The sequence below is a fragment of the Phoenix dactylifera genome, chromosome 18 (genome assembly GCF_051530095.1).
Source record: "Phoenix dactylifera cultivar Ajwa chromosome 18, Ajwa_hap1_PhDact_Kaust_v1.1, whole genome shotgun sequence".
NCBI lineage: Eukaryota > Viridiplantae > Streptophyta > Magnoliopsida > Arecales > Arecaceae > Phoenix > Phoenix dactylifera.
The window spans coordinates 3,713,665-3,734,878 of NC_143207.1; the positions used below are offsets into that span (position 1 = coordinate 3,713,665).

The 21,214-nt window shown below is 43.3% G+C and overlaps 1 long non-coding RNA gene across 1 annotated transcript; it reads right to left on the reverse strand.

The window, feature by feature from the left end:
• Positions 1-3,408: 3,408 nt before the first annotated feature.
• LOC149750875 (uncharacterized) lies at positions 3,409-7,609 on the reverse strand. The gene is made up of 2 exons (XR_016399041.1): positions 7,064-7,609; positions 3,409-4,592 (listed from the first exon to the last, which is right to left on the reverse strand). It is a non-coding gene; the product is annotated as an uncharacterized LOC149750875 (long non-coding RNA).
• Between the last annotated feature and the right edge of the window lie 13,605 nt (positions 7,610-21,214).

Consider the following 21,214-nt stretch of genomic DNA (forward strand, 5'->3'; position numbering starts at 1 on the left):
TCAATTGAACTCTTCAATCCTAATCCAATTAGGAGTCATGTTGATTCATTAGATTATTAATTAATTTAGACTTAAGGAATCCTAATCCAATTAGGATTTGTTTAATTTTAGTCCTAATCCAATTAGGACTCTATTTGAATCCGAAGTCCTAATCTAATTAGGATTTCTAGGAATCCTACTCCAAGTAGGAATCCTATTTTAATTCAAAATTCCTAATCTCATTAGGATTGTAGGAATCCTATTCCAAGTAGGAATCCCAGTCCTACTACAACTAGGATTCCCAGTCCAAATCCAATTAGGATTCTAGAAATCCTACCCGAAGTAGGACTCTTGTTTCAAGTCCAATTAATTAATTCCCTTGGTTCCTTCTTCAACTTCTTTATCAATCAAATTGATTACTTGTGATTCTTAATCACGATTTCAACCATCGGATCGGTCAATACTTCTAGTGTGTGTGACCCCATAGGTTCTATTCTGACTGGTAGTGAGATATATTGTGATCTCTATCACTATATCATTGAAAACTCCTTTCAATGGGTTGGAACGATTCCAACTCAACTCATTAGGGTTTACCGATCATCAAGATAATCCCTATGAGTCCCACCATCCACCAGTGACACCTAGCAGCATGTAGTGGCTACCCAGCAGAATGGAATGATGAACCTCTAGGTGCAGTTAACATGTGATAGAGTCCTACTATCGTGGATCCCTACAGGACGGAGGTCATGGACAACTCGTCAAACCCCATCGTCTGTCATATGTCAAGATTTGTTCGACTTGAGTTCGATAGTGGAAAACTCTTTTTCACTTTATATTACTGCCCTGGCCAAGGTCTTAGAACTCAGTCTAACAAATCACATAGGATCACTCCTTTTCTATCAAGGTCGATAGATTCCTTATAGGTGCATACCCTACTCCTACAGTGAACCTACTGCAGCCAATCTACACTGCATGGACCCATATGGCTAGAGACCATGTATGTGTGCAGTCAAACTACAATAACCTCACTGTGAGTAGCCGAAGCACCGCAGGTCAAAGGACCAGTCACACTACTGCAACATCAAGCAAGTCACTGACGAGTGGATAGACATCCAAGTGACTTCTTGTCTTGGTTACGCTCAGTACCCTTGTTTTCTAACAAGCACCTGCACTATCACTTCAGTGTCCCTACACTGTGGACTCAAGTCTTGTCCATCCAGAAGAAAAGTGATCTGTGCACTGATCGGATCGATCACCGTCCTCGTGATGATCCATTGATCAGGAGCATTTAGAAATTAATCACCAATGATACATGGCTCAAATTCTCAACTCTTGAGAATATGTATCATCATCTTATTAATTTCTTGGACGATTCATAGACACATAAACAATATGAATGAAAAGATGCCTTTTATTTATTCAATAATAAATAGTCAAGTACAAAATTATGTCCCTAGAATCAACAATGTGTCAGCCAAATTGGCTTCTAGGGCATACATCTAACAGTCAAAAATTTGTTTAGATGAATATACGGTTGTTCACTCTCAAACCCATGAAATTTGGGTAACATGTTTATTGTTGCAGCCCGAACCTCGAATTGGGCTGCATTATTAATTGGTAATACTATGCAAGTAGGGGGACTAGCGGATGCGGGTGCGAACAACTCATTCAAAGTTCTAATATGTTCACCCATTGTAGAGATTGACAGTTGGTTTACAGTTCGCAGGTTGTGATGAAAGTTCTGTCAATCTCAGGATCAAATGGGGTTAACTTATCCCTTAATAGCCTTCTACCATGCATACATTATCAACAATTCATTAGATTTAACTCCTACAATGAACGAAATCCTAAAAAAAAAGAAGGGGTAGACATAGATGACCACAACCAACACCACACAATAATTTGACCTTATTAGTTTTAGAATTAAGTGAGGTTTAGTAGCTTCTTAAATCTAGTTGCACTATTTATCAGGTTAAAAAGTTTCTAAAATTCTCTCTAGATTAGACAGCTCCTAATCTCCCTTTCAGATTAAGCTTGAGCTTACTAGTTAAGCGATCCAGTAACCAGTAACCAGAAAAGTTTCGGGGTGCGTGGTGGTGCCAAAAAGGATACACCGATACCACAAAACCCGTAACAGTTCTCACTGTTGTAAAACTTTCCTAGACATCACCAATTACTAAATTCTCACTGGAGTGGCTTTCAGCCGCTTCTTTCCAAGAGCCTAATTGAGCTCAAAAACCCTAAAGCCAACATCTAATTGATTTTAATTTAATTTGGCTTAGGATATGTATGCAAGGTGGTGATTTTTGGGCTAAGGATAGGTAATGACTTCCTGACCTTATCTTTTTAATGGGTTTTGCCCTTAAATTATTTTATGTAAATGCTTAATACTAAATGCAGCAAATAATCAATGATTTTTTAAAGTTTATACAATGTCATTAGGTTGTACTGATTAAATGAGCAAGCATTTTTTTTAATTATATATATATATTAAATTTTTATATATGAATAACTTGAATGTAAACTAAAAACTAATCCTTATGCGTCAGTCAATCTCCGAATGCCTGTTGAATAAGCTCTGGAGATTACTCCGTGAGGAGCCCCAATAGAGGTATGATAACCTCGGAGTATTGCACCCTATCAATTACTAGCAAATTTTTTTTTCAAATTTCGAATTTCAGAATTCCAATTTTGAATTTAAATTTTTAAATTTTAGAATTTTGGAAAAAAATTTTTGAAATTTTTTTTTAAAATTTTAAATTCTGAATTTCAAATTTCAGAATTTAATAACTACGAAATTATTAACTAAAAATAATCAAAACAAGATAAAAAAACTTACTACCGGAGTGCGTTCACTTCGGGGATTCAAAATTTGATTTGATCTTCGTGATCGTTCTTGCTTCTCGATTTGCCTCCCCGGCAACGGCGCCAAAATTTTGTTGTCTGATTTCTGTTTACCTAAAAATACGTTAAACAGATCGTTGTTAGAACTGACAAACAAAGTTTAATTTAATTTTACTCTTACCTTTTCTACTCGAAGAATAGTGGTCGTAAGAGGTCGATCCATAGGAAGGCGATTGGAGTTGCATAAAAATTAAAACATTCACTCGGATTCAAAATCGATTTTTTGAATAACAAAAGAAAAAATATTACTTCGAGGATGTTGAATAATTCTCTAGTCTACCAGAGAATATTTTTTATTTGAAAATAATGAAAAGACAGATACTTGAAATCGAAGAACATTTATAAATTTAATAAAATATTTAACTATTCAAAGAAAAACTTTGGTATGGATGAAAACAATGCTTAGGAAGATTGAAGCCTAGAACATAGACTGCATGAAAGAAAATTTCATGTATTGCAACTAAAACAAGAATTCTAGAATGCATAAAATAAATTGTAGAAATTAAACTGAAACTTAAACACGGATTTCATAAAAGAAAAATGATGAATTTCATAACAAGAAATGATTACAGAAGTAAAAATGAAGATGAAGCCTAATGCTTCTTTTCTTCTGCAAATAAAAAAAACAATAACTAAATGAAACTCTTTTTCCTTGCACGCCCAGTGGAGCACTCTTTTTCTTTCTTTTTTTTCTTTTCTTCCCCAAAACAGAACATGCTCTGTTTCTGTTTCTTTTCCCTTTTTTTTTTCTTTCTTTCTTCTCTCCCAAACCGAGCGCTCCCTCCCCCGTTCTTTGGCCCCCAACCGAGCACACCCCCTTCTGCCGATGGCTCCCTCTCCTTTTATAGATCAACCCTCTGGGGAGGGGGAGGATGCTTGGGATCACGGAAGGAAGGAAAGAGGCGGACTCGGTGGCTTGACTGCAGCGTGATCCATGGAGCCCGGACGCGGAGGAGGCTGGATCGTCCGATGACTGCGAGGAAGAATTGCTGGATCAAGGGCTCCTTGTAGCTGCTGGGATCACGCACGGACGCGATGCATGCGGAAGAAGAGGTGGAGGAGTTTCGGAATGGCTAGATGAAGGAGAATAATCTGGATTGGATCTGGGAACGGAATGCTTCACGGCTGGCCGCGGGATCACTGGGAGGAGAAATGGGCGACTGGACGCGATGCTTCGATCACGCTTGCAGTCGGACGCTGGGATTTCGGGAGGAGAAACGGATGCTGGATGGAGCCGATCACGGGATGCTTGTAGACGCGGATGAGGCGTTGGGAGATCGCTGGGTCGTTGCGGCTTGCTGATTTGGGAAGGAGCTGGGACGCGGAAGAATGGCTGGATCTCTTCTTTGGCCCACGGACGGATGCGGGATCCGTGATGAACGCAGACGAGCGGAAGAAATGGATCACGGGCTAGAGTGAAAAGATGGACGGCTGCGATGGTACACATCATGCGGCTTGATAGGGAACGTTGGGAACGTTGATCACGAAAGAGGGCGTGGGAGCTGATCTGGAATGGAGCTGGGGTCTCCCGTGGTCGATGGGAGGAACGCACGGACCGGCTGGACTAGGATGCTTGGGCTCACGCGTGATTCCACGGGTGAGAAACGTGGAGGCTGCAATGAAAGGATGTGGAGAGTTGGTGGAACTCCACTGTTAGCTCCCCTACTCTATCTCTTCAAATCGGGCTCAGTTCTGTGATCCTTGGATGACTTGCACACAAATACAACGTTAATTAGTAAATTTTATTATTAATGATTAGCTAAAATACTAATTAAGATGGTATGATGATTGCACTTTTGTGCTCTCATCACCAATGACCTTCCGTCACTGAATTAGAAATTCAGGTAGTCCGGTACTAAAGTACAGTGAGTTGTTTGTTAGTGACAGGTTGCGGTCTCAGATCAGAGGGCCAAACTTATATCCATATCCACTCGAAACATCTCTTGACAGTAGAGCGTTCCGAAATTGGTCATGTTCAGTGAAATGTACTCCTACATTTCACCTGTGTGACATATCAGTATCTCCACACTCGTTGGTTAAGAGAACAACCAACGTATATGTCACACAACGACCTAATCTCGATAATGTTGTCGTCCTAGTAAACAGCATATCATTTGATCACGAACAGTTTTAAGGACTTGAAGATAAATCCTCCTTTATCATAAAACAAGTTCTAAGGACTTCATCATATAAAAGTTTATTTGAAGATGTACAATGAAATGATAAATAATGTAAATAACACTTTATTAATTTGTTAATTCATTTACAAAATTCAATCATCAACATACTGACGATTGACATTTAGGATACAATTTCCAACACTAACTATATATAAGCAAATGTAGGTACAAATGCTATTTTCACCAGCATTTGGGAGGTTTGGGTTATTAGCAAAGTTCTACACCTGTTTACACCACATCCAAACTGGCTGTGATCGAGAGCTTGAAATACTAAAAAAAATGCAGGCAGAAATAGCAAGAATTAATGCAGGCCGAGTGAATGTGGCATACACCCAAGGGAGAGAAAATTCTCGACCTAGGATGAAGCCTTAGTAGAGAAGGATCTAAGGATGGTGGTAGGCCAGCAGTTACAACTATCCATGCATACAAGGAATGGTTAAACCACTTAAATGTCCGTAGTGAGTAAAAGTACCTAACTTCCCACTACTTATAATGTAATTGGTATGGTCACACTACCCATCATGTACGATAATGGTAGGTCATATGGCACATAATAATGAGTATAAGTATCCAAGATGAGTAATGACACCCATATTACCAATTAAAAGGAGTCACTTATAATTATCTTTTTGTAATATTGAAAAAAAGCACTTTCGACAATCCAATCAATACATTTTATCTTAGCTTACTAGAGTTTTTTTTATCATAGAAGTAGTGTCAATTTAAATCTCAACTTCTATATCCCAAGCTATACCCCTATCCCTTGCCAATTTCATTTTTTTCAAACGTTGGTGTGGCGATGGCGGAAGTTCTTGAAAGTCAAAGTACCTGAACTACTGCTACTCTCATATCCTCCTTTCGTTCTTCATCTTTTTGGCTACTCTTATATCGGTGGTATGCCCATACACCTATCTACTCTTTCCATCTAACTTGTGCCAACAAATTCTCTTGCACGTCCATCTCCTCAGTGCAAGAGGAAATTTTGCATAGACAATACCCTATTTTTCCTACAATTTTTTCTCTCTCTTTTAAACATGCTATTCTCTTTGTTAAGATTGAAAAATTATAGGTTCTTATTACTATTAGAAGTAGTATATTTTAAAATTTAAATAAAATTTTTAATTAGAAGAGAAAATTAGGTACTAATACAATGACTTTTCATACATAGCTCCGGTTTGGGTTGATAAAAAAATCATTCAACTAGGACATATGGTAAACTCAAATGTCATTTAAGGCAATGAGTTAAGCTCAAGCAACATTTAAAACTTGACTTATAGTTGGTCTATATCTAAATACTTTATCTTGCAAAGATAATTATAAATATGGCATGGCTCAATAGCAACCTGTTGCCCAGATAGACAACCCAAGAGGGGGGGGGTGAATTGGATTTTAAAATAATTATTGCAATTAAATGGTTTGTGAATAACTAATTAGTACTTTTTGCAAGTTGATTAATTGGATGCTATGTGCAGTGAATGAAATGAAAGTAAGAGACAACAAAGCAATCACAAACACAATAATTTTATAGTGGTTCGGAGCTAACCCTTGCTCCTACGTCCACTCCCCAAGCTGATAGTATGCGTGCAGAGGGCTAAGCATGAATTTCAGAAAATTTTTATGCGGAAAGAACGGGTTAAACATTTTAGCCCATAACATACTTGATATTTTAGATATTTTAACTCTGGTACCAGTCGAAGACAATCTTCAACTGCACATCACATGTGACACGGGCTCAGTCCCAATACAAAGGGTGACACCCGCACGTGCCTATCAAAGCACTCATCATATGAGCCCCCGGGTGGAGAGCCACGCTTCGTCACACGATCACGTGTGAGAGTTTCCGAGAATCGGATAGTCTCCACTAATCCTTTGCTTTGACACCAAATATCACAAAGCCCTCAGATCCCGAGGATTGTGTGATTCGAATAAAAGAGATCATATCTCTTGTGATTTGAAGATTGAGATCATATCTCAACCGTAAAAGAGATCAGGTCTCTTACCTTTAGAAGGGGGTTCCTTCAAGGATGCTTCGCAGCCGCACAAGCGTCCGGCCTCGATGACTCGTCCACACGAAGCTCCGGAATGATCAGCTCCCGGGGAGTGCTAGCTCGCAGGGAGGCAGAAGGTTGGCTGAAAAGGAGAAGGAAGAAGATGGACCTTCACAGCTCAAGAACTCCTTCTGGGCTTTCACCTTCAGAGCTACTCTCTCCTCTCACTCTCTTTCTCTGGTGCTCTTTTTTTGTGTAGAGAAGAAGGAAGAGGGGTGGCCTATTTATAGGCCAAGAAGAAGGTGAGGTGTCCCTATGAGGTGTCCTGTGAGGTGTCCTGCCAGGACACATGTCACACATGCAAGAAAAAGATGTGTCCTGCTCCGCCACGTGTCATGCATGCAAAGGGGTGAGGTGGCCTGGAGGGCGATGTCATGCATGACCTCATGAGGCAGATGAGGTCATGGATGACATCAGGAGGAGTGTGAGGTGTCCAGGCCCGCCACATGTCACGCATGCAAGCAAAAGAGTTGTCCTGCTCCGCCACGTGTCACTCATGCAAAAGGATGACGTGGCCTGGAGGGCGATCGGGATGTGGGTCCCACATACAGTATGCGGGTCCCCCCTTAAGCAGGACGTGGGTCCCACATACAGTATGTGGGTCCCACATATGCAGGACGTGGGTCCCACATACAGTATGTGTGTCACGGCTCCTCGAATCGGGGCTGGACCGGACGCGGATCAAGGTATAAACCAGATCAGGTCGCTGGACGGGTTCGAGGTCTGACGGTGCTCTCTAGAGATTTGGGCAACTTGGAGACCAAATCTGGACCCTAGGATCACCTAGGGAAACGTGTGCAAGATGTAGGTGGAATACCCAAGAGCATGGGGCCGTGGGCACGTGCTCCAAGGCGTGTATTGTTGAGAATACATGCTGGTTCATCATTAGGAGGAAAGCTGCTGCAACGAGACTGATTCAGCGTTGTGGGCTTATCTCGAAGCATGGACTGAATCCGGGAAATTGGGATGCATGGAAATGTGTGCCACTGATGGAGGAACGTGGCATAAGTCTCCAGAAGGCAAGGGACACGTTTTAACACATTTTTTATAACTGAAAACGTGTATGGTTAGAAGACGTGGCTGAAACGCTGTTTCCACGCGCTTTCACTTTGAGGGGCATTTTGGAAACTCTACAGAAGTCCGTTCAAAGTGGAAAAGGTGCCATCTGGAAGGATTCTTCGTCCTGAATCCAACGAATCTAGTTTCATGGTAATCGGAGTTCGTTTGAGGCACGAACTTGGCTGTTTTATCTGATTGCGCAGAATCCTGCGGGAATCGGGGTTTTTCTATCTTATCTAGAATTCATCCTTATCTTGTGCATGGGAAGTTGAGTTCGTGAGGGACTTGTAACTAGAGGTTGTTCCTCTATAAGAGGACCCTCAAAGGGGAGGGATTGGTATCCGGTAGAGCTGGAGAGGCCAAGAGAGCTTATTGTAATCAGTTGAGTGGTTATTCAATAAAGTTCTCTTCCCCTACATTTCTTCTTCTCCTTCGTGGTATTTTCTGGTGTTGTGTTTCGCTGCATTGTTGTTGTTAGGCGTGACCTAAGTCATAGAGACTAGGTACCCACGCTAGGAAGGCTGATCGGTTATCTTCGATAGACCGAAGATAACCCTTCATTGTTGGGATTCGCTTTGTAATCCCTTCATTCGTGTCACTTGGTATCAGAGCCATACCAGAAATGAAGGAGACGACCTCTATGGTAACTTCCAAGGTGGGAATGGCGGACGCATCATCCTCGACCATGGATCCCAATCCAGCCTCAGGAGGAGGCACGGCGATGGGTGGAGCGCATCCAGTTGATGATTCTCTGTATGGGTTACGTATTGCATCTCCGGTTATCTCCGCCGACAATCGATTACGGAGGTGCGAGGCCCAAATAGCTGAGGTTGAAGGACGGATGGAGGACCTTGAGGGTAGGGACGCAACCCTCCGAGGTGAGATCGCCGCTCAGCTGAACCAGATTTCCTTCGATATGGAGCGGCGCTATAAGGAAGTGCTACGGCGTAACGAAGAGTTGGAGATCATGGTGAAGGCTCTCCAAAATCAGGTGGTTGACCTTTTAAAGGAGAGTACCACCACAGGCGTATCCTCTTCTCCATTGACAATGGAGGTCGCAAGAGAGGCTACGCGCCCCCTGCAGAAGCTTGATGTTCCCAAGCCACAAGAGTTCTGCGGACGACGGTCCGCGAAGGAGGTGGATAACTTTCTTTTCGCCGTGGAGCAATACTTGCAGGTTACCGGCGTGAGGGAGGAAGCCATGAAGGTGAGCACGGCGGCCATGTTCTTGAGGGATGTGGCGATGCTTTGGTGGCGACGTCGGGCCGACGATGTGAAGCGAGGGGCTGTTCCAATCACCACTTGGGTACAGTTCCAAACTGAACTTCGAAAGCAATTCTTCCCCGCATTCGCTAAGGATGATGCTCGAGCACGACTACGGCGGCTCACGCAAAAGGGCGATGTGCGTGAGTATGTGCGAGAGTTCAGCGAATTGTTGTTGGAGGTACCAGACTTCAGCAACGAGGACTCTCTCTTCACTTTCCTTGACGGGCTCAAACCGTGGGCAAAGATGGAATTGCAGCGAAGAGGAGTCCAGAGTTTGAACGAGGCGATAGCTCAAGCGGAGGCTCTCATCGAGTTCAAGACTCAACCTACAGCTCCCAAAGCCCAAGCATCGAAACAGGGCAAAGGTGGGGGAGCGAAATCAGGTCACAAAGGAGGTACAAAAGGCTCGAATCTGAGCTCCTCGAGTGGAGGGGCTTCCCAAGCGAAGGGCAAAGGGGTGGCGCAAGGTACCAGCACCATCTCATGCTATATTTGCAATGGACCGCACAAGGTGAAGGACTGTCCATTGAGGGGCAAAATAGCATCTATGGCGGTGGAGGAGAAGCAAGAGACCGACCAAAGGATGGGCTCACTCAGTCTCAATGCCCTGAAGGCCAAGGGGCCACGAGGTCTGCTCTATGCACCTATCTGCATTGGTGGTCACATCTTCCAGGCACTCATTGATACGGGTGCCACTGACTTCTTCGTGGACCTAGCTACGGCAAAGAGGTTAAATCTGAAGATTGAACATGATGAACACACGTTCAAGGCGGTCAATTCCGCAGAAGTGGCTACCAGCGGAACGTCGAAGGATGTTGAGATCCAATTCGGCGCATGGACCGGACGGATGACAGCGGTGGTCGCCCCGATCGACGACTACGAGGTGGTCATCGGCATGTCTTTGCTTACCCAGCTACAAGCCATGATAAAGCCGGATTCAGATGTGGTGGTGGTCCTGAATCCGAGTGGAGCTTGCGTAGTTCCAGGGAAGCGAGTTAAAGGGACTCCGCAGCGAGTCCTATCGGCGATGCAACTTGCTAAGGGGCTGAGAAGGGGACTTCCAACATATATTGCGTCCCTTCAGGAGGAAGAACTACTGGAAGGAGAGGAGATTCCAGCGCCCATCGAGGGTGTTCTCACTGAATTCGGGGATGTGATGCCCCCCGAGTTACCCAAGCAATTGCCGCCAGAAAGAGAAATCGATCATCGGATTGATTTGGTGCATGGAGCACGTCCACCAGCTCAAGCACCATATAGGATGGCCCCACCTGAACTCCAGGAGCTGAGGAGGCAGCTAATGGAATTGGTGGACAGCGGGTTCATTCGACCTTCGAAGAGTCCGTATGGAGCACCGGTACTTTTTCAGAAGAAGCACGATGGTTCGTTGAGACTCTGCATCGACTACAGGGCCCTCAACAAGCTCACGGTGAAGAACAAGTACCCCATTCCTCGGATTGATGATTTGTTCGATCAACTTGGCAAGGCACGATGGATTTCCAAGTTGGATCTTCGCAGCGGGTACTATCAGGTTCGCGTGGCGGAGAAGGACATTGAGAAGACTGCATGTGTGACAAGGTACGGGAGCTTCGAGTACCTTGTCATGCCTTTCGGCCTCACCAACGCACCAGCAACTTTCTGTGCTTTGATGCAGCGTGTACTCCACGACTTCATCGATAAATTCGTGGTAGTATACTTGGATGACATTGTTGTATACAGCCGGGCATTGGATGAGCATGTGGCACACCTGAGGCAAGTCTTCTCTACCCTACGGCAGCACCAACTCTTTGTGAAGAAGGAGAAGTGTCTGTTTGCGCAGCAGAGGGTGCCGTTCCTCGGGCACATCATTGGGGATGGAAGGCTCATGATGGATCCCTCAAAAATTTCAGCCATAGCTGAGTGGGAGGTACCTACACGTGTTACACACTTACGCTCTTTTCTTGGCTTGGCAAATTACTATAGGAGGTTCATCACCGGATATTCGAAGTTATGCGCCCCACTGACGGATTTGTTAAAGAAGGATCGTCCATGGCGGTGGTCAAACCAATGTCAGGAGGCATTTGATCGTCTCAAGCAGGCGGTCACGGCGGAGCCGGTCCTCGTGCTACCGGACTTTTCTATTTCTTTTGAAGTCCACACCGACGCATCAGATTTTGCCATTGGAGGGGTGCTCATGCAGGAAGGGCACCCAGTGGCCTACGAGAGTCGGAAGTTGAACGACACCGAGCGCAGGTATACGGTTCATGAAAAGGAAATGACTGCAATTGTGCACTGTCTTCGAACCTGGCGTCATTACCTCCTCGGATCTAAGTTTGTGGTGCGCACGGATAACGTGGCCACAAGCTACTTTCAGACCCAACCAAAACTCACCCCCAAGCAGGCGAGATGGCAGCAGTTTCTGGCTGAATTTGATTTCGACATCGAGTACAAGCCGGGCCGAACAAATTCAGTCCCTGATGCTTTGAGTAGAAAGGCACAGCTGGCTGCAGTCTCTTCCTTTTCCGGACCAGCAAGTAACCTAATGGAGAGGGTCAAGACCGAGATGGAGAAGGATCAATGGGCCACTTCCATGGGTGAACTCATCAAAGACGGCAAGGCGCGCCGTTTCTGGACCGAAGGAGGGCTGATTTTGACACGAGGGCGACGTGTCTATGTGCCTTCAGGTGGAGGGCTGAGGTGCGAGGTGTTGCGAGAACACCATGATTCTATGTGGGCGGGACACCAGGGGGTGCATCGGACCCAAGCTCTCATAGAACATAACTACTATTGGCCGAAGATGCGGGATGACATCGAGGAGTATGTTCGCACTTGTCTACTATGCCAACAAGACAAGGTTGAACATCGACAGCCAGCGGGGTTGTTGGAGCCATTACCTATACCAGAGCGTCCGTGGGAGAGTGTCTCCATGGACTTCATCATAGGACTACCTCTGGCGGATGGGAACAGCTCTATCATGGTAGTGGTGGATCGCTTCTCGAAGTACGGAGTCTTCATTGCAGCACCTACTACTTGCCATGCAGAGGACGTGGCGCGGTTGTTCTTTACATATGTGGTGAAATATTGGGGAATACCGCGGAGTATCGTTTCTGATCGCGATGCTCGCTTCACGGGGAGGTTCTGGACGGAGTTATTTCGGATGCTCGGAACGGAGTTGAAGATGTCCACGGCCTTCCACCCTCAGACCGATGGCCAAACAGAGCGAACCAATGCATTATTGGAGATGTATTTGAGGCACTATGTGAGTGCCAACCAGCGGGATTGGGTGCGACTCTTGGACCAAGCCCAATTCAGCTACAACTTACAGCGATCGGAGTCGACAGGTAAATCACCATTCGAGGTGATTACAGGGCTGCAACCAGACACTCCGGGAAGTATCGCAGCAGACTACATGGGACGTAGTCCGACCGCCTACAGGTTCGTGAGGGATCTGAAGGAGGATACAGATTTGGTTCAGGTCTCCTTGTGGAAGGCGACCAAACGAATGAAGAAGTGGGCTGACATAAAGCAGCGGGCAGCTGAATTTCAGGTTGGTGATCGGGTATTGGTGAAGCTTTATCATCACATGAAATTGAAGTCGGGCTACCACAAAGCACTTGTGAGGAGGTATGAAGGTCCCTTCATCATCACACATCGAATTGGAGAGACAGCATACCGATTGTCGCTGCCTTCCAAGCTGAAAGTGCACCCGGTGTTCCACGTGTCCTTGTTGAAACCATTCAAAGAGGACACAACTGACCCTTCTCGGGCTCGAAGCGGGCGAGCTCCAGTGGCCGTACGAGTTCATTACACCAAGAAGGTTTCTGAAATCAAGGCGGACAGAAAAAAGGGTAACCGTGTGCAATACTTAGTCCGATGGAAAGGACTATCAGATTCAGAAGCAAGCTGGAAATATGGTGACGAACTATGGCAGTTCAAAGACATCATCAACGAGTACCGCCTAGCCTCGTCAGGGGCGACTTCGGCTTAGGTGGGGGAGGGTGTCACGGCTCCTCGAATTGGGGCTGGACCGGAAGCGGATCAAGGTATAAACCAGATCAGGTCGCTGGACGGGTTCGAGGTCTGACGGTGCTCTCTAGAGATTTGGGCAACTTGGAGACCAAATCTGGACCCTAGGATCACCTAGGGAAATGTGTGCAAGATGTAGGTGGAATACCCAAGAGCATGGAGCCGTGGGCACGTGCTCCAAGGCGTGTATTGTTGAGAATACATGCTGGTTCATCATTAGGAGGAAAGCTGCTGCAACGAGACTGATTCAGCGTTGTGGGCTTATCTCGAAGCATGGACTGAATCCGGGAAATTGGGATGCATGGAAATGTGTGCCACTGATGGAGGAACGTGGCATAAGTCTCCAGAAGGCAAGGGACACGTTTTAACACGTTTTTTATAACTGAAAACGTGTTTGGTTAGAAGACGTGGCTGAAACGCTGTTTCCACGCGCTTTCACTTTGAGGGGCATTTTGGGAACTCTACAGAAGTCCGTTCAAAGTGGAAAAGGTGCCATCTGGAAGGATTCTTCGTCCTGAATCCAACGAATCTAGTTTCATGGTAAACGGAGTTCGTTTGAGGCACGAACTTGGCTGTTTTATCTGATTGCGCAGAATCCTGCGGGAATCGGGGTTTTCCTATCTTATCTAGAATTCATCCTTATCTTGTGCATGGGAAGTTGAGTTCGTGAGGGACTTGTAACTAGAGGTTGTTCCTCTATAAGAGGACCCTCAAAGGGGAGGGATTGGTATCCGGTAGAGCTGGAGAGGCCAAGAGAGCTTATTGTAATCAGTTGAGTGGTTATTCAATAAAGTTCTCTTCCCCTACATTTCTTCTTCTCCTTCGTGGTATTTTCTGGTGTTGTGTTTCGCTGCATTGTTGTTGTTAGGCGTGACCTAAGTCATAGAGACTAGGTACCCACGCCAGGAAGGCTGATCGGTTATCTTCGATAGACCGAGCCGCACGTTGTTGGGATTCGCTTTGTAATCCCTTCGTTCGTGTCACTGGCTGATCGGTTATCTTCGATAGACCGAGCCGCACGTTGTTGGGATTCGCTTTGTAATCCCTTCATTCGTGTCATGTGGATCCCACATAGGCAGGATGTGGGTCCCACATAGGCAGGACGTGGGTCCCACATGGGCAAGAAGTTCAAGTCCAATTTGACTCAAGCCAAATCTAATTTGGTTGGGGGCAAATTGAGTCTAATCAGTGATCCAATCACCAATTAACTTTTCCAAGCAACAATTGCTTAGGGCAATCAATCAATCACATTGACCATTTTACCTCTAGATGATTCTCAATCGTCAATCAGCTATTTGATCAATCCAGAAACTTCTAAGCGTGTGACTTCACAGGTTCGAGCCTAAGCCGGTAGTACAAGAATACTTCCTGCACTAATCGAAGTAACCATCTAGCAATGGGATCCGACGACCGGATAGGCCGAATAGATGCAAAGCAACATTCTAGAACCTATGGACCATGGTTACCGCATAATTCATCCTCTTGACCAGAAAATGCCCAGGGTGGGTTCAGAGTCTGTCTACCCTGAAACGATCCATCCGAAAATATGTTTCAATTCAATAAGTCAAGTGATAGAGATTTGACTTTCCCTGGCCAGGGTACTACTTAATTGAAAACACAAGGCATTCACCCTTATTCCTAAGGGAGGTCAATCCCATCTTGATTTGCAACTGACTACCACAAGTACGTGACTGGACCCAGAAACCTTCCGTCGCTGGATTAGAAATCCAGGTAGTCCGGCACCAAAGTACAGTGAGTTGCTTGCAAGCCACCCGTTGCAATCTTAGGTCTAAAGGATACATATACCCATATCCACTCGGAACAACTCTTGACAAGAGAGAGTCCGTCAATTGGTCACGTTCAGTGAACGTACACTACCATTCACCTGTATACCATATTAGTATCTCTATACTCTTTGGTTTGGAAGACAACCAACAAATATGATACACAATGACCTACGCCCGATAATACTATCGTCCTATTAATAGTATATCATACGATCATGAACTTTTAAGGACCTGTGTGACAAAATTATATTTCATTACACAAAGCAGTCCTAAGGACTTCATCACATCGGAGTTTATGAAGATGTTCTGGTGATGAATAAATACCATCTTATTTATAATTGATTCAAATACATTTACAATCAACAATTGATTGGATTTAGGACATAATTCCCAACAACTCCCACTTGACCTAAAGCCAATCAGTATAGTATCGTATACCCATCTTCAAGTAATGATGGTCAAACTCCTTTATACTGAGGGCCTTAGTGAAGGGGTCGGCTAAGTTATCCTTCCCGTCAATCTTTTGAAGATCAACGTCACCTCGTTCTACTATCTCACGAACAAGGTGATACCGGCGCAGAATGTGCTTGGTGCGTTGGTGTACCTTTGGTTCTTTAGCTTGAGCGATGGCCCCGGTACTATCACAGTATAGTGGGACAGGTCCATCAGCGGAGGGTGCAACTCCGAGCTCAGCAATGAACTTTCGTAACCAGACAGCTTCTTTGGCAGCATCAGATGCAGCAATGTATTCAGCCTCGCATACAGAGTCTGCCACGGTATGCTGCTTGGAACTTTTCCTGCACACGGCCCCACCTAACAAGGTAAACACATAACCAGACACAGACTTGCTATCATCTCGGTCGGATTGAAAACTTGAATCGGTGTAATCGACAAGTCTCAACTCAGTATCTCCATAAACAAGCCACTTATCCTTAGTATTTCTCAAATACTTGAGGATAGTCTTTACAACTTTCCAGTGGCTTTCTCCTGGGTCAGATTGGTACCTACTCACTACTCCTAGTGAATACGCCACATCTGGTCTAGTACATGTCATAGCATACATAATAGATCCCACAGCAGAGGCATATGGAATTCTACTCATACGCTCTCTTTCTTGAGGAGTTGTCGGGCAATCTCCTTTAGAAAGAGTGATTCCATGACCTATCGGAAGATAGCCTTTCTTGGAATTTTCCATGCTGAATCGTTTCAGCACAGTATTTATGTACGTGGACTGGGATAACCCAAGCAACCTTTTAGACCTATCCCTATAGATCTTCATCCCTAGGATGTAGGATGCATCTCCTAGATCTTTCATGGAGAACTGTGATGACAGCCAGATCTTTATTCCCTGTAGTGCAGGAATGTCATTCCCTATTAAAAGAATATCATCCACATACAGTACAAGAAACATCACTACTGAACTATTTACCCACTTATATATGCAAGGTTCCTCTCCGTTCCTAACGAAGCTGAAGGGTTTTTAGCATGTTATAATGCGCAGCGGAAGCTAGGGATTTTAAAAATTTCTTAATAAAGTCCCTATGCATGAAACCCTTTTAAGCCTAGATCACCTTAATGATTACAATCAAATGATATAAAATAAATGCAGAATTAGTAGAATACCTCAAACGCTAATCCAAAGTGTACAATCTCCACGAGGCGTCCAAGTGTCCGCCCTCCAATGGTGATCCACACGAAAACTTAATCAAGACTTTAGCTCCAAAGACTTTTGATCCTTAATGCAGAATTCTTCTAAAGAACTCTAATGGCTTGCTTTCCTTCCTTTCTATTTTCCTTTAGCCTTCTAAAATCACTTCTAATCCTTTTTGTCCTAAAGAAGACCACCTTGTCTTGGCTTAGGACACACTAGAAGCAATGCTAGAAAGAAAGAAACTAATGTAAGAAAGAAAGAAGAGAGGAGTGGGGTGGAATTGGAAAATGATGAAACCCATGGAGTGCTAACCTATTTATAATAGGTGTAGGGATGCATCTCCAAGGGATGCATCCCATCCACACATCCTCTCATGAAAGGGCATCATCTAAAGGGCCATATCAAATAAGAGGAGGTGCAGATCAAGTGAGGAGGTGTATCAAATGATATGTCCTTTCATGTGGTGCCATATTTTGACCAAGTCAACATCACATGCTAATCACATGTCCATCACGCCTCACCTCTTGATCTTTCATGAGGATGATCCAAGGGCTCCAATGCAAGGCGCCATTCACTTGACCCATTATGTCTTCATCCAATGGTGGGATTAAGATCCAATGGTCAATTATGGTAGCCATCCTCTAACCCAATCCAATTGGGTTAAACCAACTCTCCATTATGTCTTCATCCAACGGTAGATCAAGATCTAACGGTCTAGATTGAATGATTTATTAAATCTAATCCAATTAGACTCAAACCAAGCCAATTAGGTGCCAACTCTTGACTAACCCATATTAGAATATGATCTAATCAAATTAGATCAATTAAGAATCAGATTCGAATCCAATTCGAATCAGATTCAAATCCAATTCGAATCAGGAGCTAAGGTTTGCAACACCTGCTAGGATGTTTATCTTGCAAACATGATCTAATCCAATTAGACCCTTGATAAGTTTTCTTGTGTGTGACCCATTGGGTTCCATACTTAGCCAGCAATAGGTGTGAGTGCGAGTTGACCCAACTTAATTAGAACTCTTCTAATCGATTTAAGTCCAAACTATGCGAACCCGAACTTAACAATTAGAATCCTTTCTAATTGGTGATCGAATTAAACTCTTTAATTTGATCGAACCTATAAAACAAGATTGACGTCTAGCAACGTGTCATGTCTACCCGGAAAATATGAAATTTGGTAGAAATACCAAAAATACCCTTCAGTGGCAAGTTACCATGCAATTCAATCCTTTAATCAAACTGCATCCCAAATATGTATATGAGTATGAATATATGTCAAACTCAATTTCATATTCATATTTTTCTCAATCTTGTAATGATAATTCAAATAATGAAACATTAGAAACTCTTTCTAATTTTCATTCTGCTTTGATCAAAGGCTTCCTGAATTATCATATGATTAGAATAAATAGGATGCTATCTTCTCTTACTAGAAGTGATTAATTCCTTGTTGACTTACTCATAATCTTCGTACACAATTCACCATATCCAGAAGACCTCGTACATAACTTATTGTCATGAATGAGTGTAAACCAAAATATGGGTTCATGTGCACAAGATACCATGGTGATCTCAGGTCATAGGATCAGTTGTACAACTCCCACTAAGAGAATCATCTTTTGACATGTAAGTAAGACTTCATAAGATTTCTCTTTGTAGGTCAATTCAGTGAACTCATTCCTCTAATGAGCACCCACATCTTTGTATTAGTGTCTCCACACAAATGATTGTGAGATCAATCATCCTCTGCATCGAGCATACATAAGACATGCCAGTCTTTCCGGTAATCATTGATCCCCGACTCAATGTACCAATGACTGGGAATATTTAAGATTAGGATTTTAGGATTTTAAGTCTCACTAGTATGATCTCATCATAGTCTTAAAACCATTGCCCTAATCTAAGGAGTTTATCATAAATATAATCAACAGCATATGATAAAACATAACGCCTTTATTCATATTTAAATGTCATGTACATGATTTGGACAAATCAAAAGAAAAAACCTTTCGCAATACATATTGCGATTGGCTTGTAGGGCATCTACTCTTTCAATCTCCCACTTGCACTAAAGCCAATCGCTCTTATATTTTATCCCCATACAATCGAGGTGGCGATTGAACTGCTGTTGTGGTAGAGCTTTAGTGAACGGGTCTGCTAAGTTGTTCTTTGTGTCTACTCGTTCAATGACTATGTCTTGTCTCTCGACGATCTCTCGAACGAGGTGGAAGCGTCTTAGAATGTGCTTGGATTTGTGAGGAGATCTTGGTTCCTTTGCTTGAGCAACAGCTCCAGTGTTGTCACAATAAACTGAAACTGGTCCAGCAATCTCAGGAACTACTCCCAACTCAGCGATGAACTTCTTCATCCAGACAGCTTCCTTAGCGGCTTCACTTACAGCGATGTATTCTGCCTCAGTAGTTGAGTCAGCTACAGTTTGCTGCTTGGAACTCTTCCAGCTCACTGCACCACCATATAGGGTAAAGACATACCCTGAAGTGGACTTGCTATCATCTGGATCTGATTGAAAACTAGAATCAGAAAATCCTTCTAGTTTCAACTCAGATCCTCCATAAACTAGAAAAATAGCTTTAGTCCTTCTTAAGTACTTAAGAATATTTTTCACAGCTATCCAATGATTTTCTCCTGGATCAACCTAGAATCTGCTTGTTATGCCTAAGGCATAAGCAACATCAGGCCTAGTACATAGCATAGCATACATAATTGATCCTACTGCCGAAGCATAGGGAATAGAATTCATTCTATTCCTCTCTTCAGATGTCTTAGGAGACATCTTCTTAGAGAGACGTATGCCATGACTCATAGGTAAGTAACCTCTTTTACTTCCTTCCATGCTGAATCTTTTCAGCACACGATTTATGTACTTAGACTGGGACAAGCCTAGCATCCTTTTAGATCTATCCCTATAGATCATTATACCAAGTATATAGGATGCTTCTCCCAAGTCTTTCATGGAAAAGCTTTTTGATAGCCAAGTCTTGACTGATTGTAACATTGGAATATCATTTCCAATGATTAGTATGTCATCTACATACAATATTAAGAAGACAACGGCACTCCCACTAGTCTTCTTGTACACACATGGTTCATCCACATTTTTGATAAAACCAAACTCTTTGACTGTTGTATCAAAATGGATGTTCCAACTCCTCGATGCTTGCTTTAATCCATAAATGGATCTCTTAAGCTTGCATACTTGATTTGCTCTCCCACTTGAGACAAATCCTTCTGGCTGTGTCATGTAAACCTCTTCCTCAAGATAACCATTAAGGAAGGCGGTTTTGACATCCATCTGCCAAATTTCATAATCATAGTATGCAGCTATTGCAAGCAAAATCCGAATAGATTTAAGCATGGCAACTGGTAAAAAAGTTTCATCATAGTCAATTCCTTGCTTTTGCCTGAAACCTTTTGCCATCAATCTAGCCTTGTAGGTTTCTATTTGGCCATCTGCTCCAATCTTCTTCTTATAGACCCATTTGCAACCTATAGGGTTTACACCTTCTGGTGCATCAACCAAAGTCCATACTTGGTTGGTATACATAGAGTCTATTTCGGATTTCATAGCTTCTAACCATTTGTTAGAGTCATTACTCATGATAGCTTCCGAATAGGTCAGAGGATCATCATTTTCGACGATGTGGGCTTCATCATTCTCAATGATAAACCCATACCTCTTAGGTGCATTTCGCACTCAATCTGACCTTTGGAGAGGAGATGTGTGTTGTAGTTGTACTTCATCAATGGGTACATCTGGTTGAAGAATTTCTTGTATTTCTATTTGTAGGTCTTGAACTTCATTAAGTTCAATTCTTCTTTCACTGCCCTTTTCTAAGATAAACTCTTTTTCTAAGAAAGTGGCATGCCTACTAACAAATACCTTTTGTTCAGTAGGGTGATAGAAGAGATATCCAATACTTTCTTTGGAATAACCTATAAATGTACATTTATCTGATCTAGCACTTAGCTTATGTCCAAAATTTCTTTTGACATATGCTTGGCAGCCCCATATTTTAAAATATTTAAGATTGGGCTTTCTACCTCTCCATATCTCATATGGAGTACTAGATACAGATTTTGAAGGTATCCTGTTTAGCACATATGTAGCAGTTTCTAAGGCATAACCCCAGAAGAAAATAGGAAGATCTGTAAAGCACATCATGGACCTTACCATATCTAATAGAGTACGATTCCTCCGTTCAGCTACACCATTTAGTTGTGGCGTATACGGAGGTGTCCATTCAGAGAGAATGCCCTTTTCTTTAAGATGATTTAAAAATTCACTAGAAAGGTATTCACCTC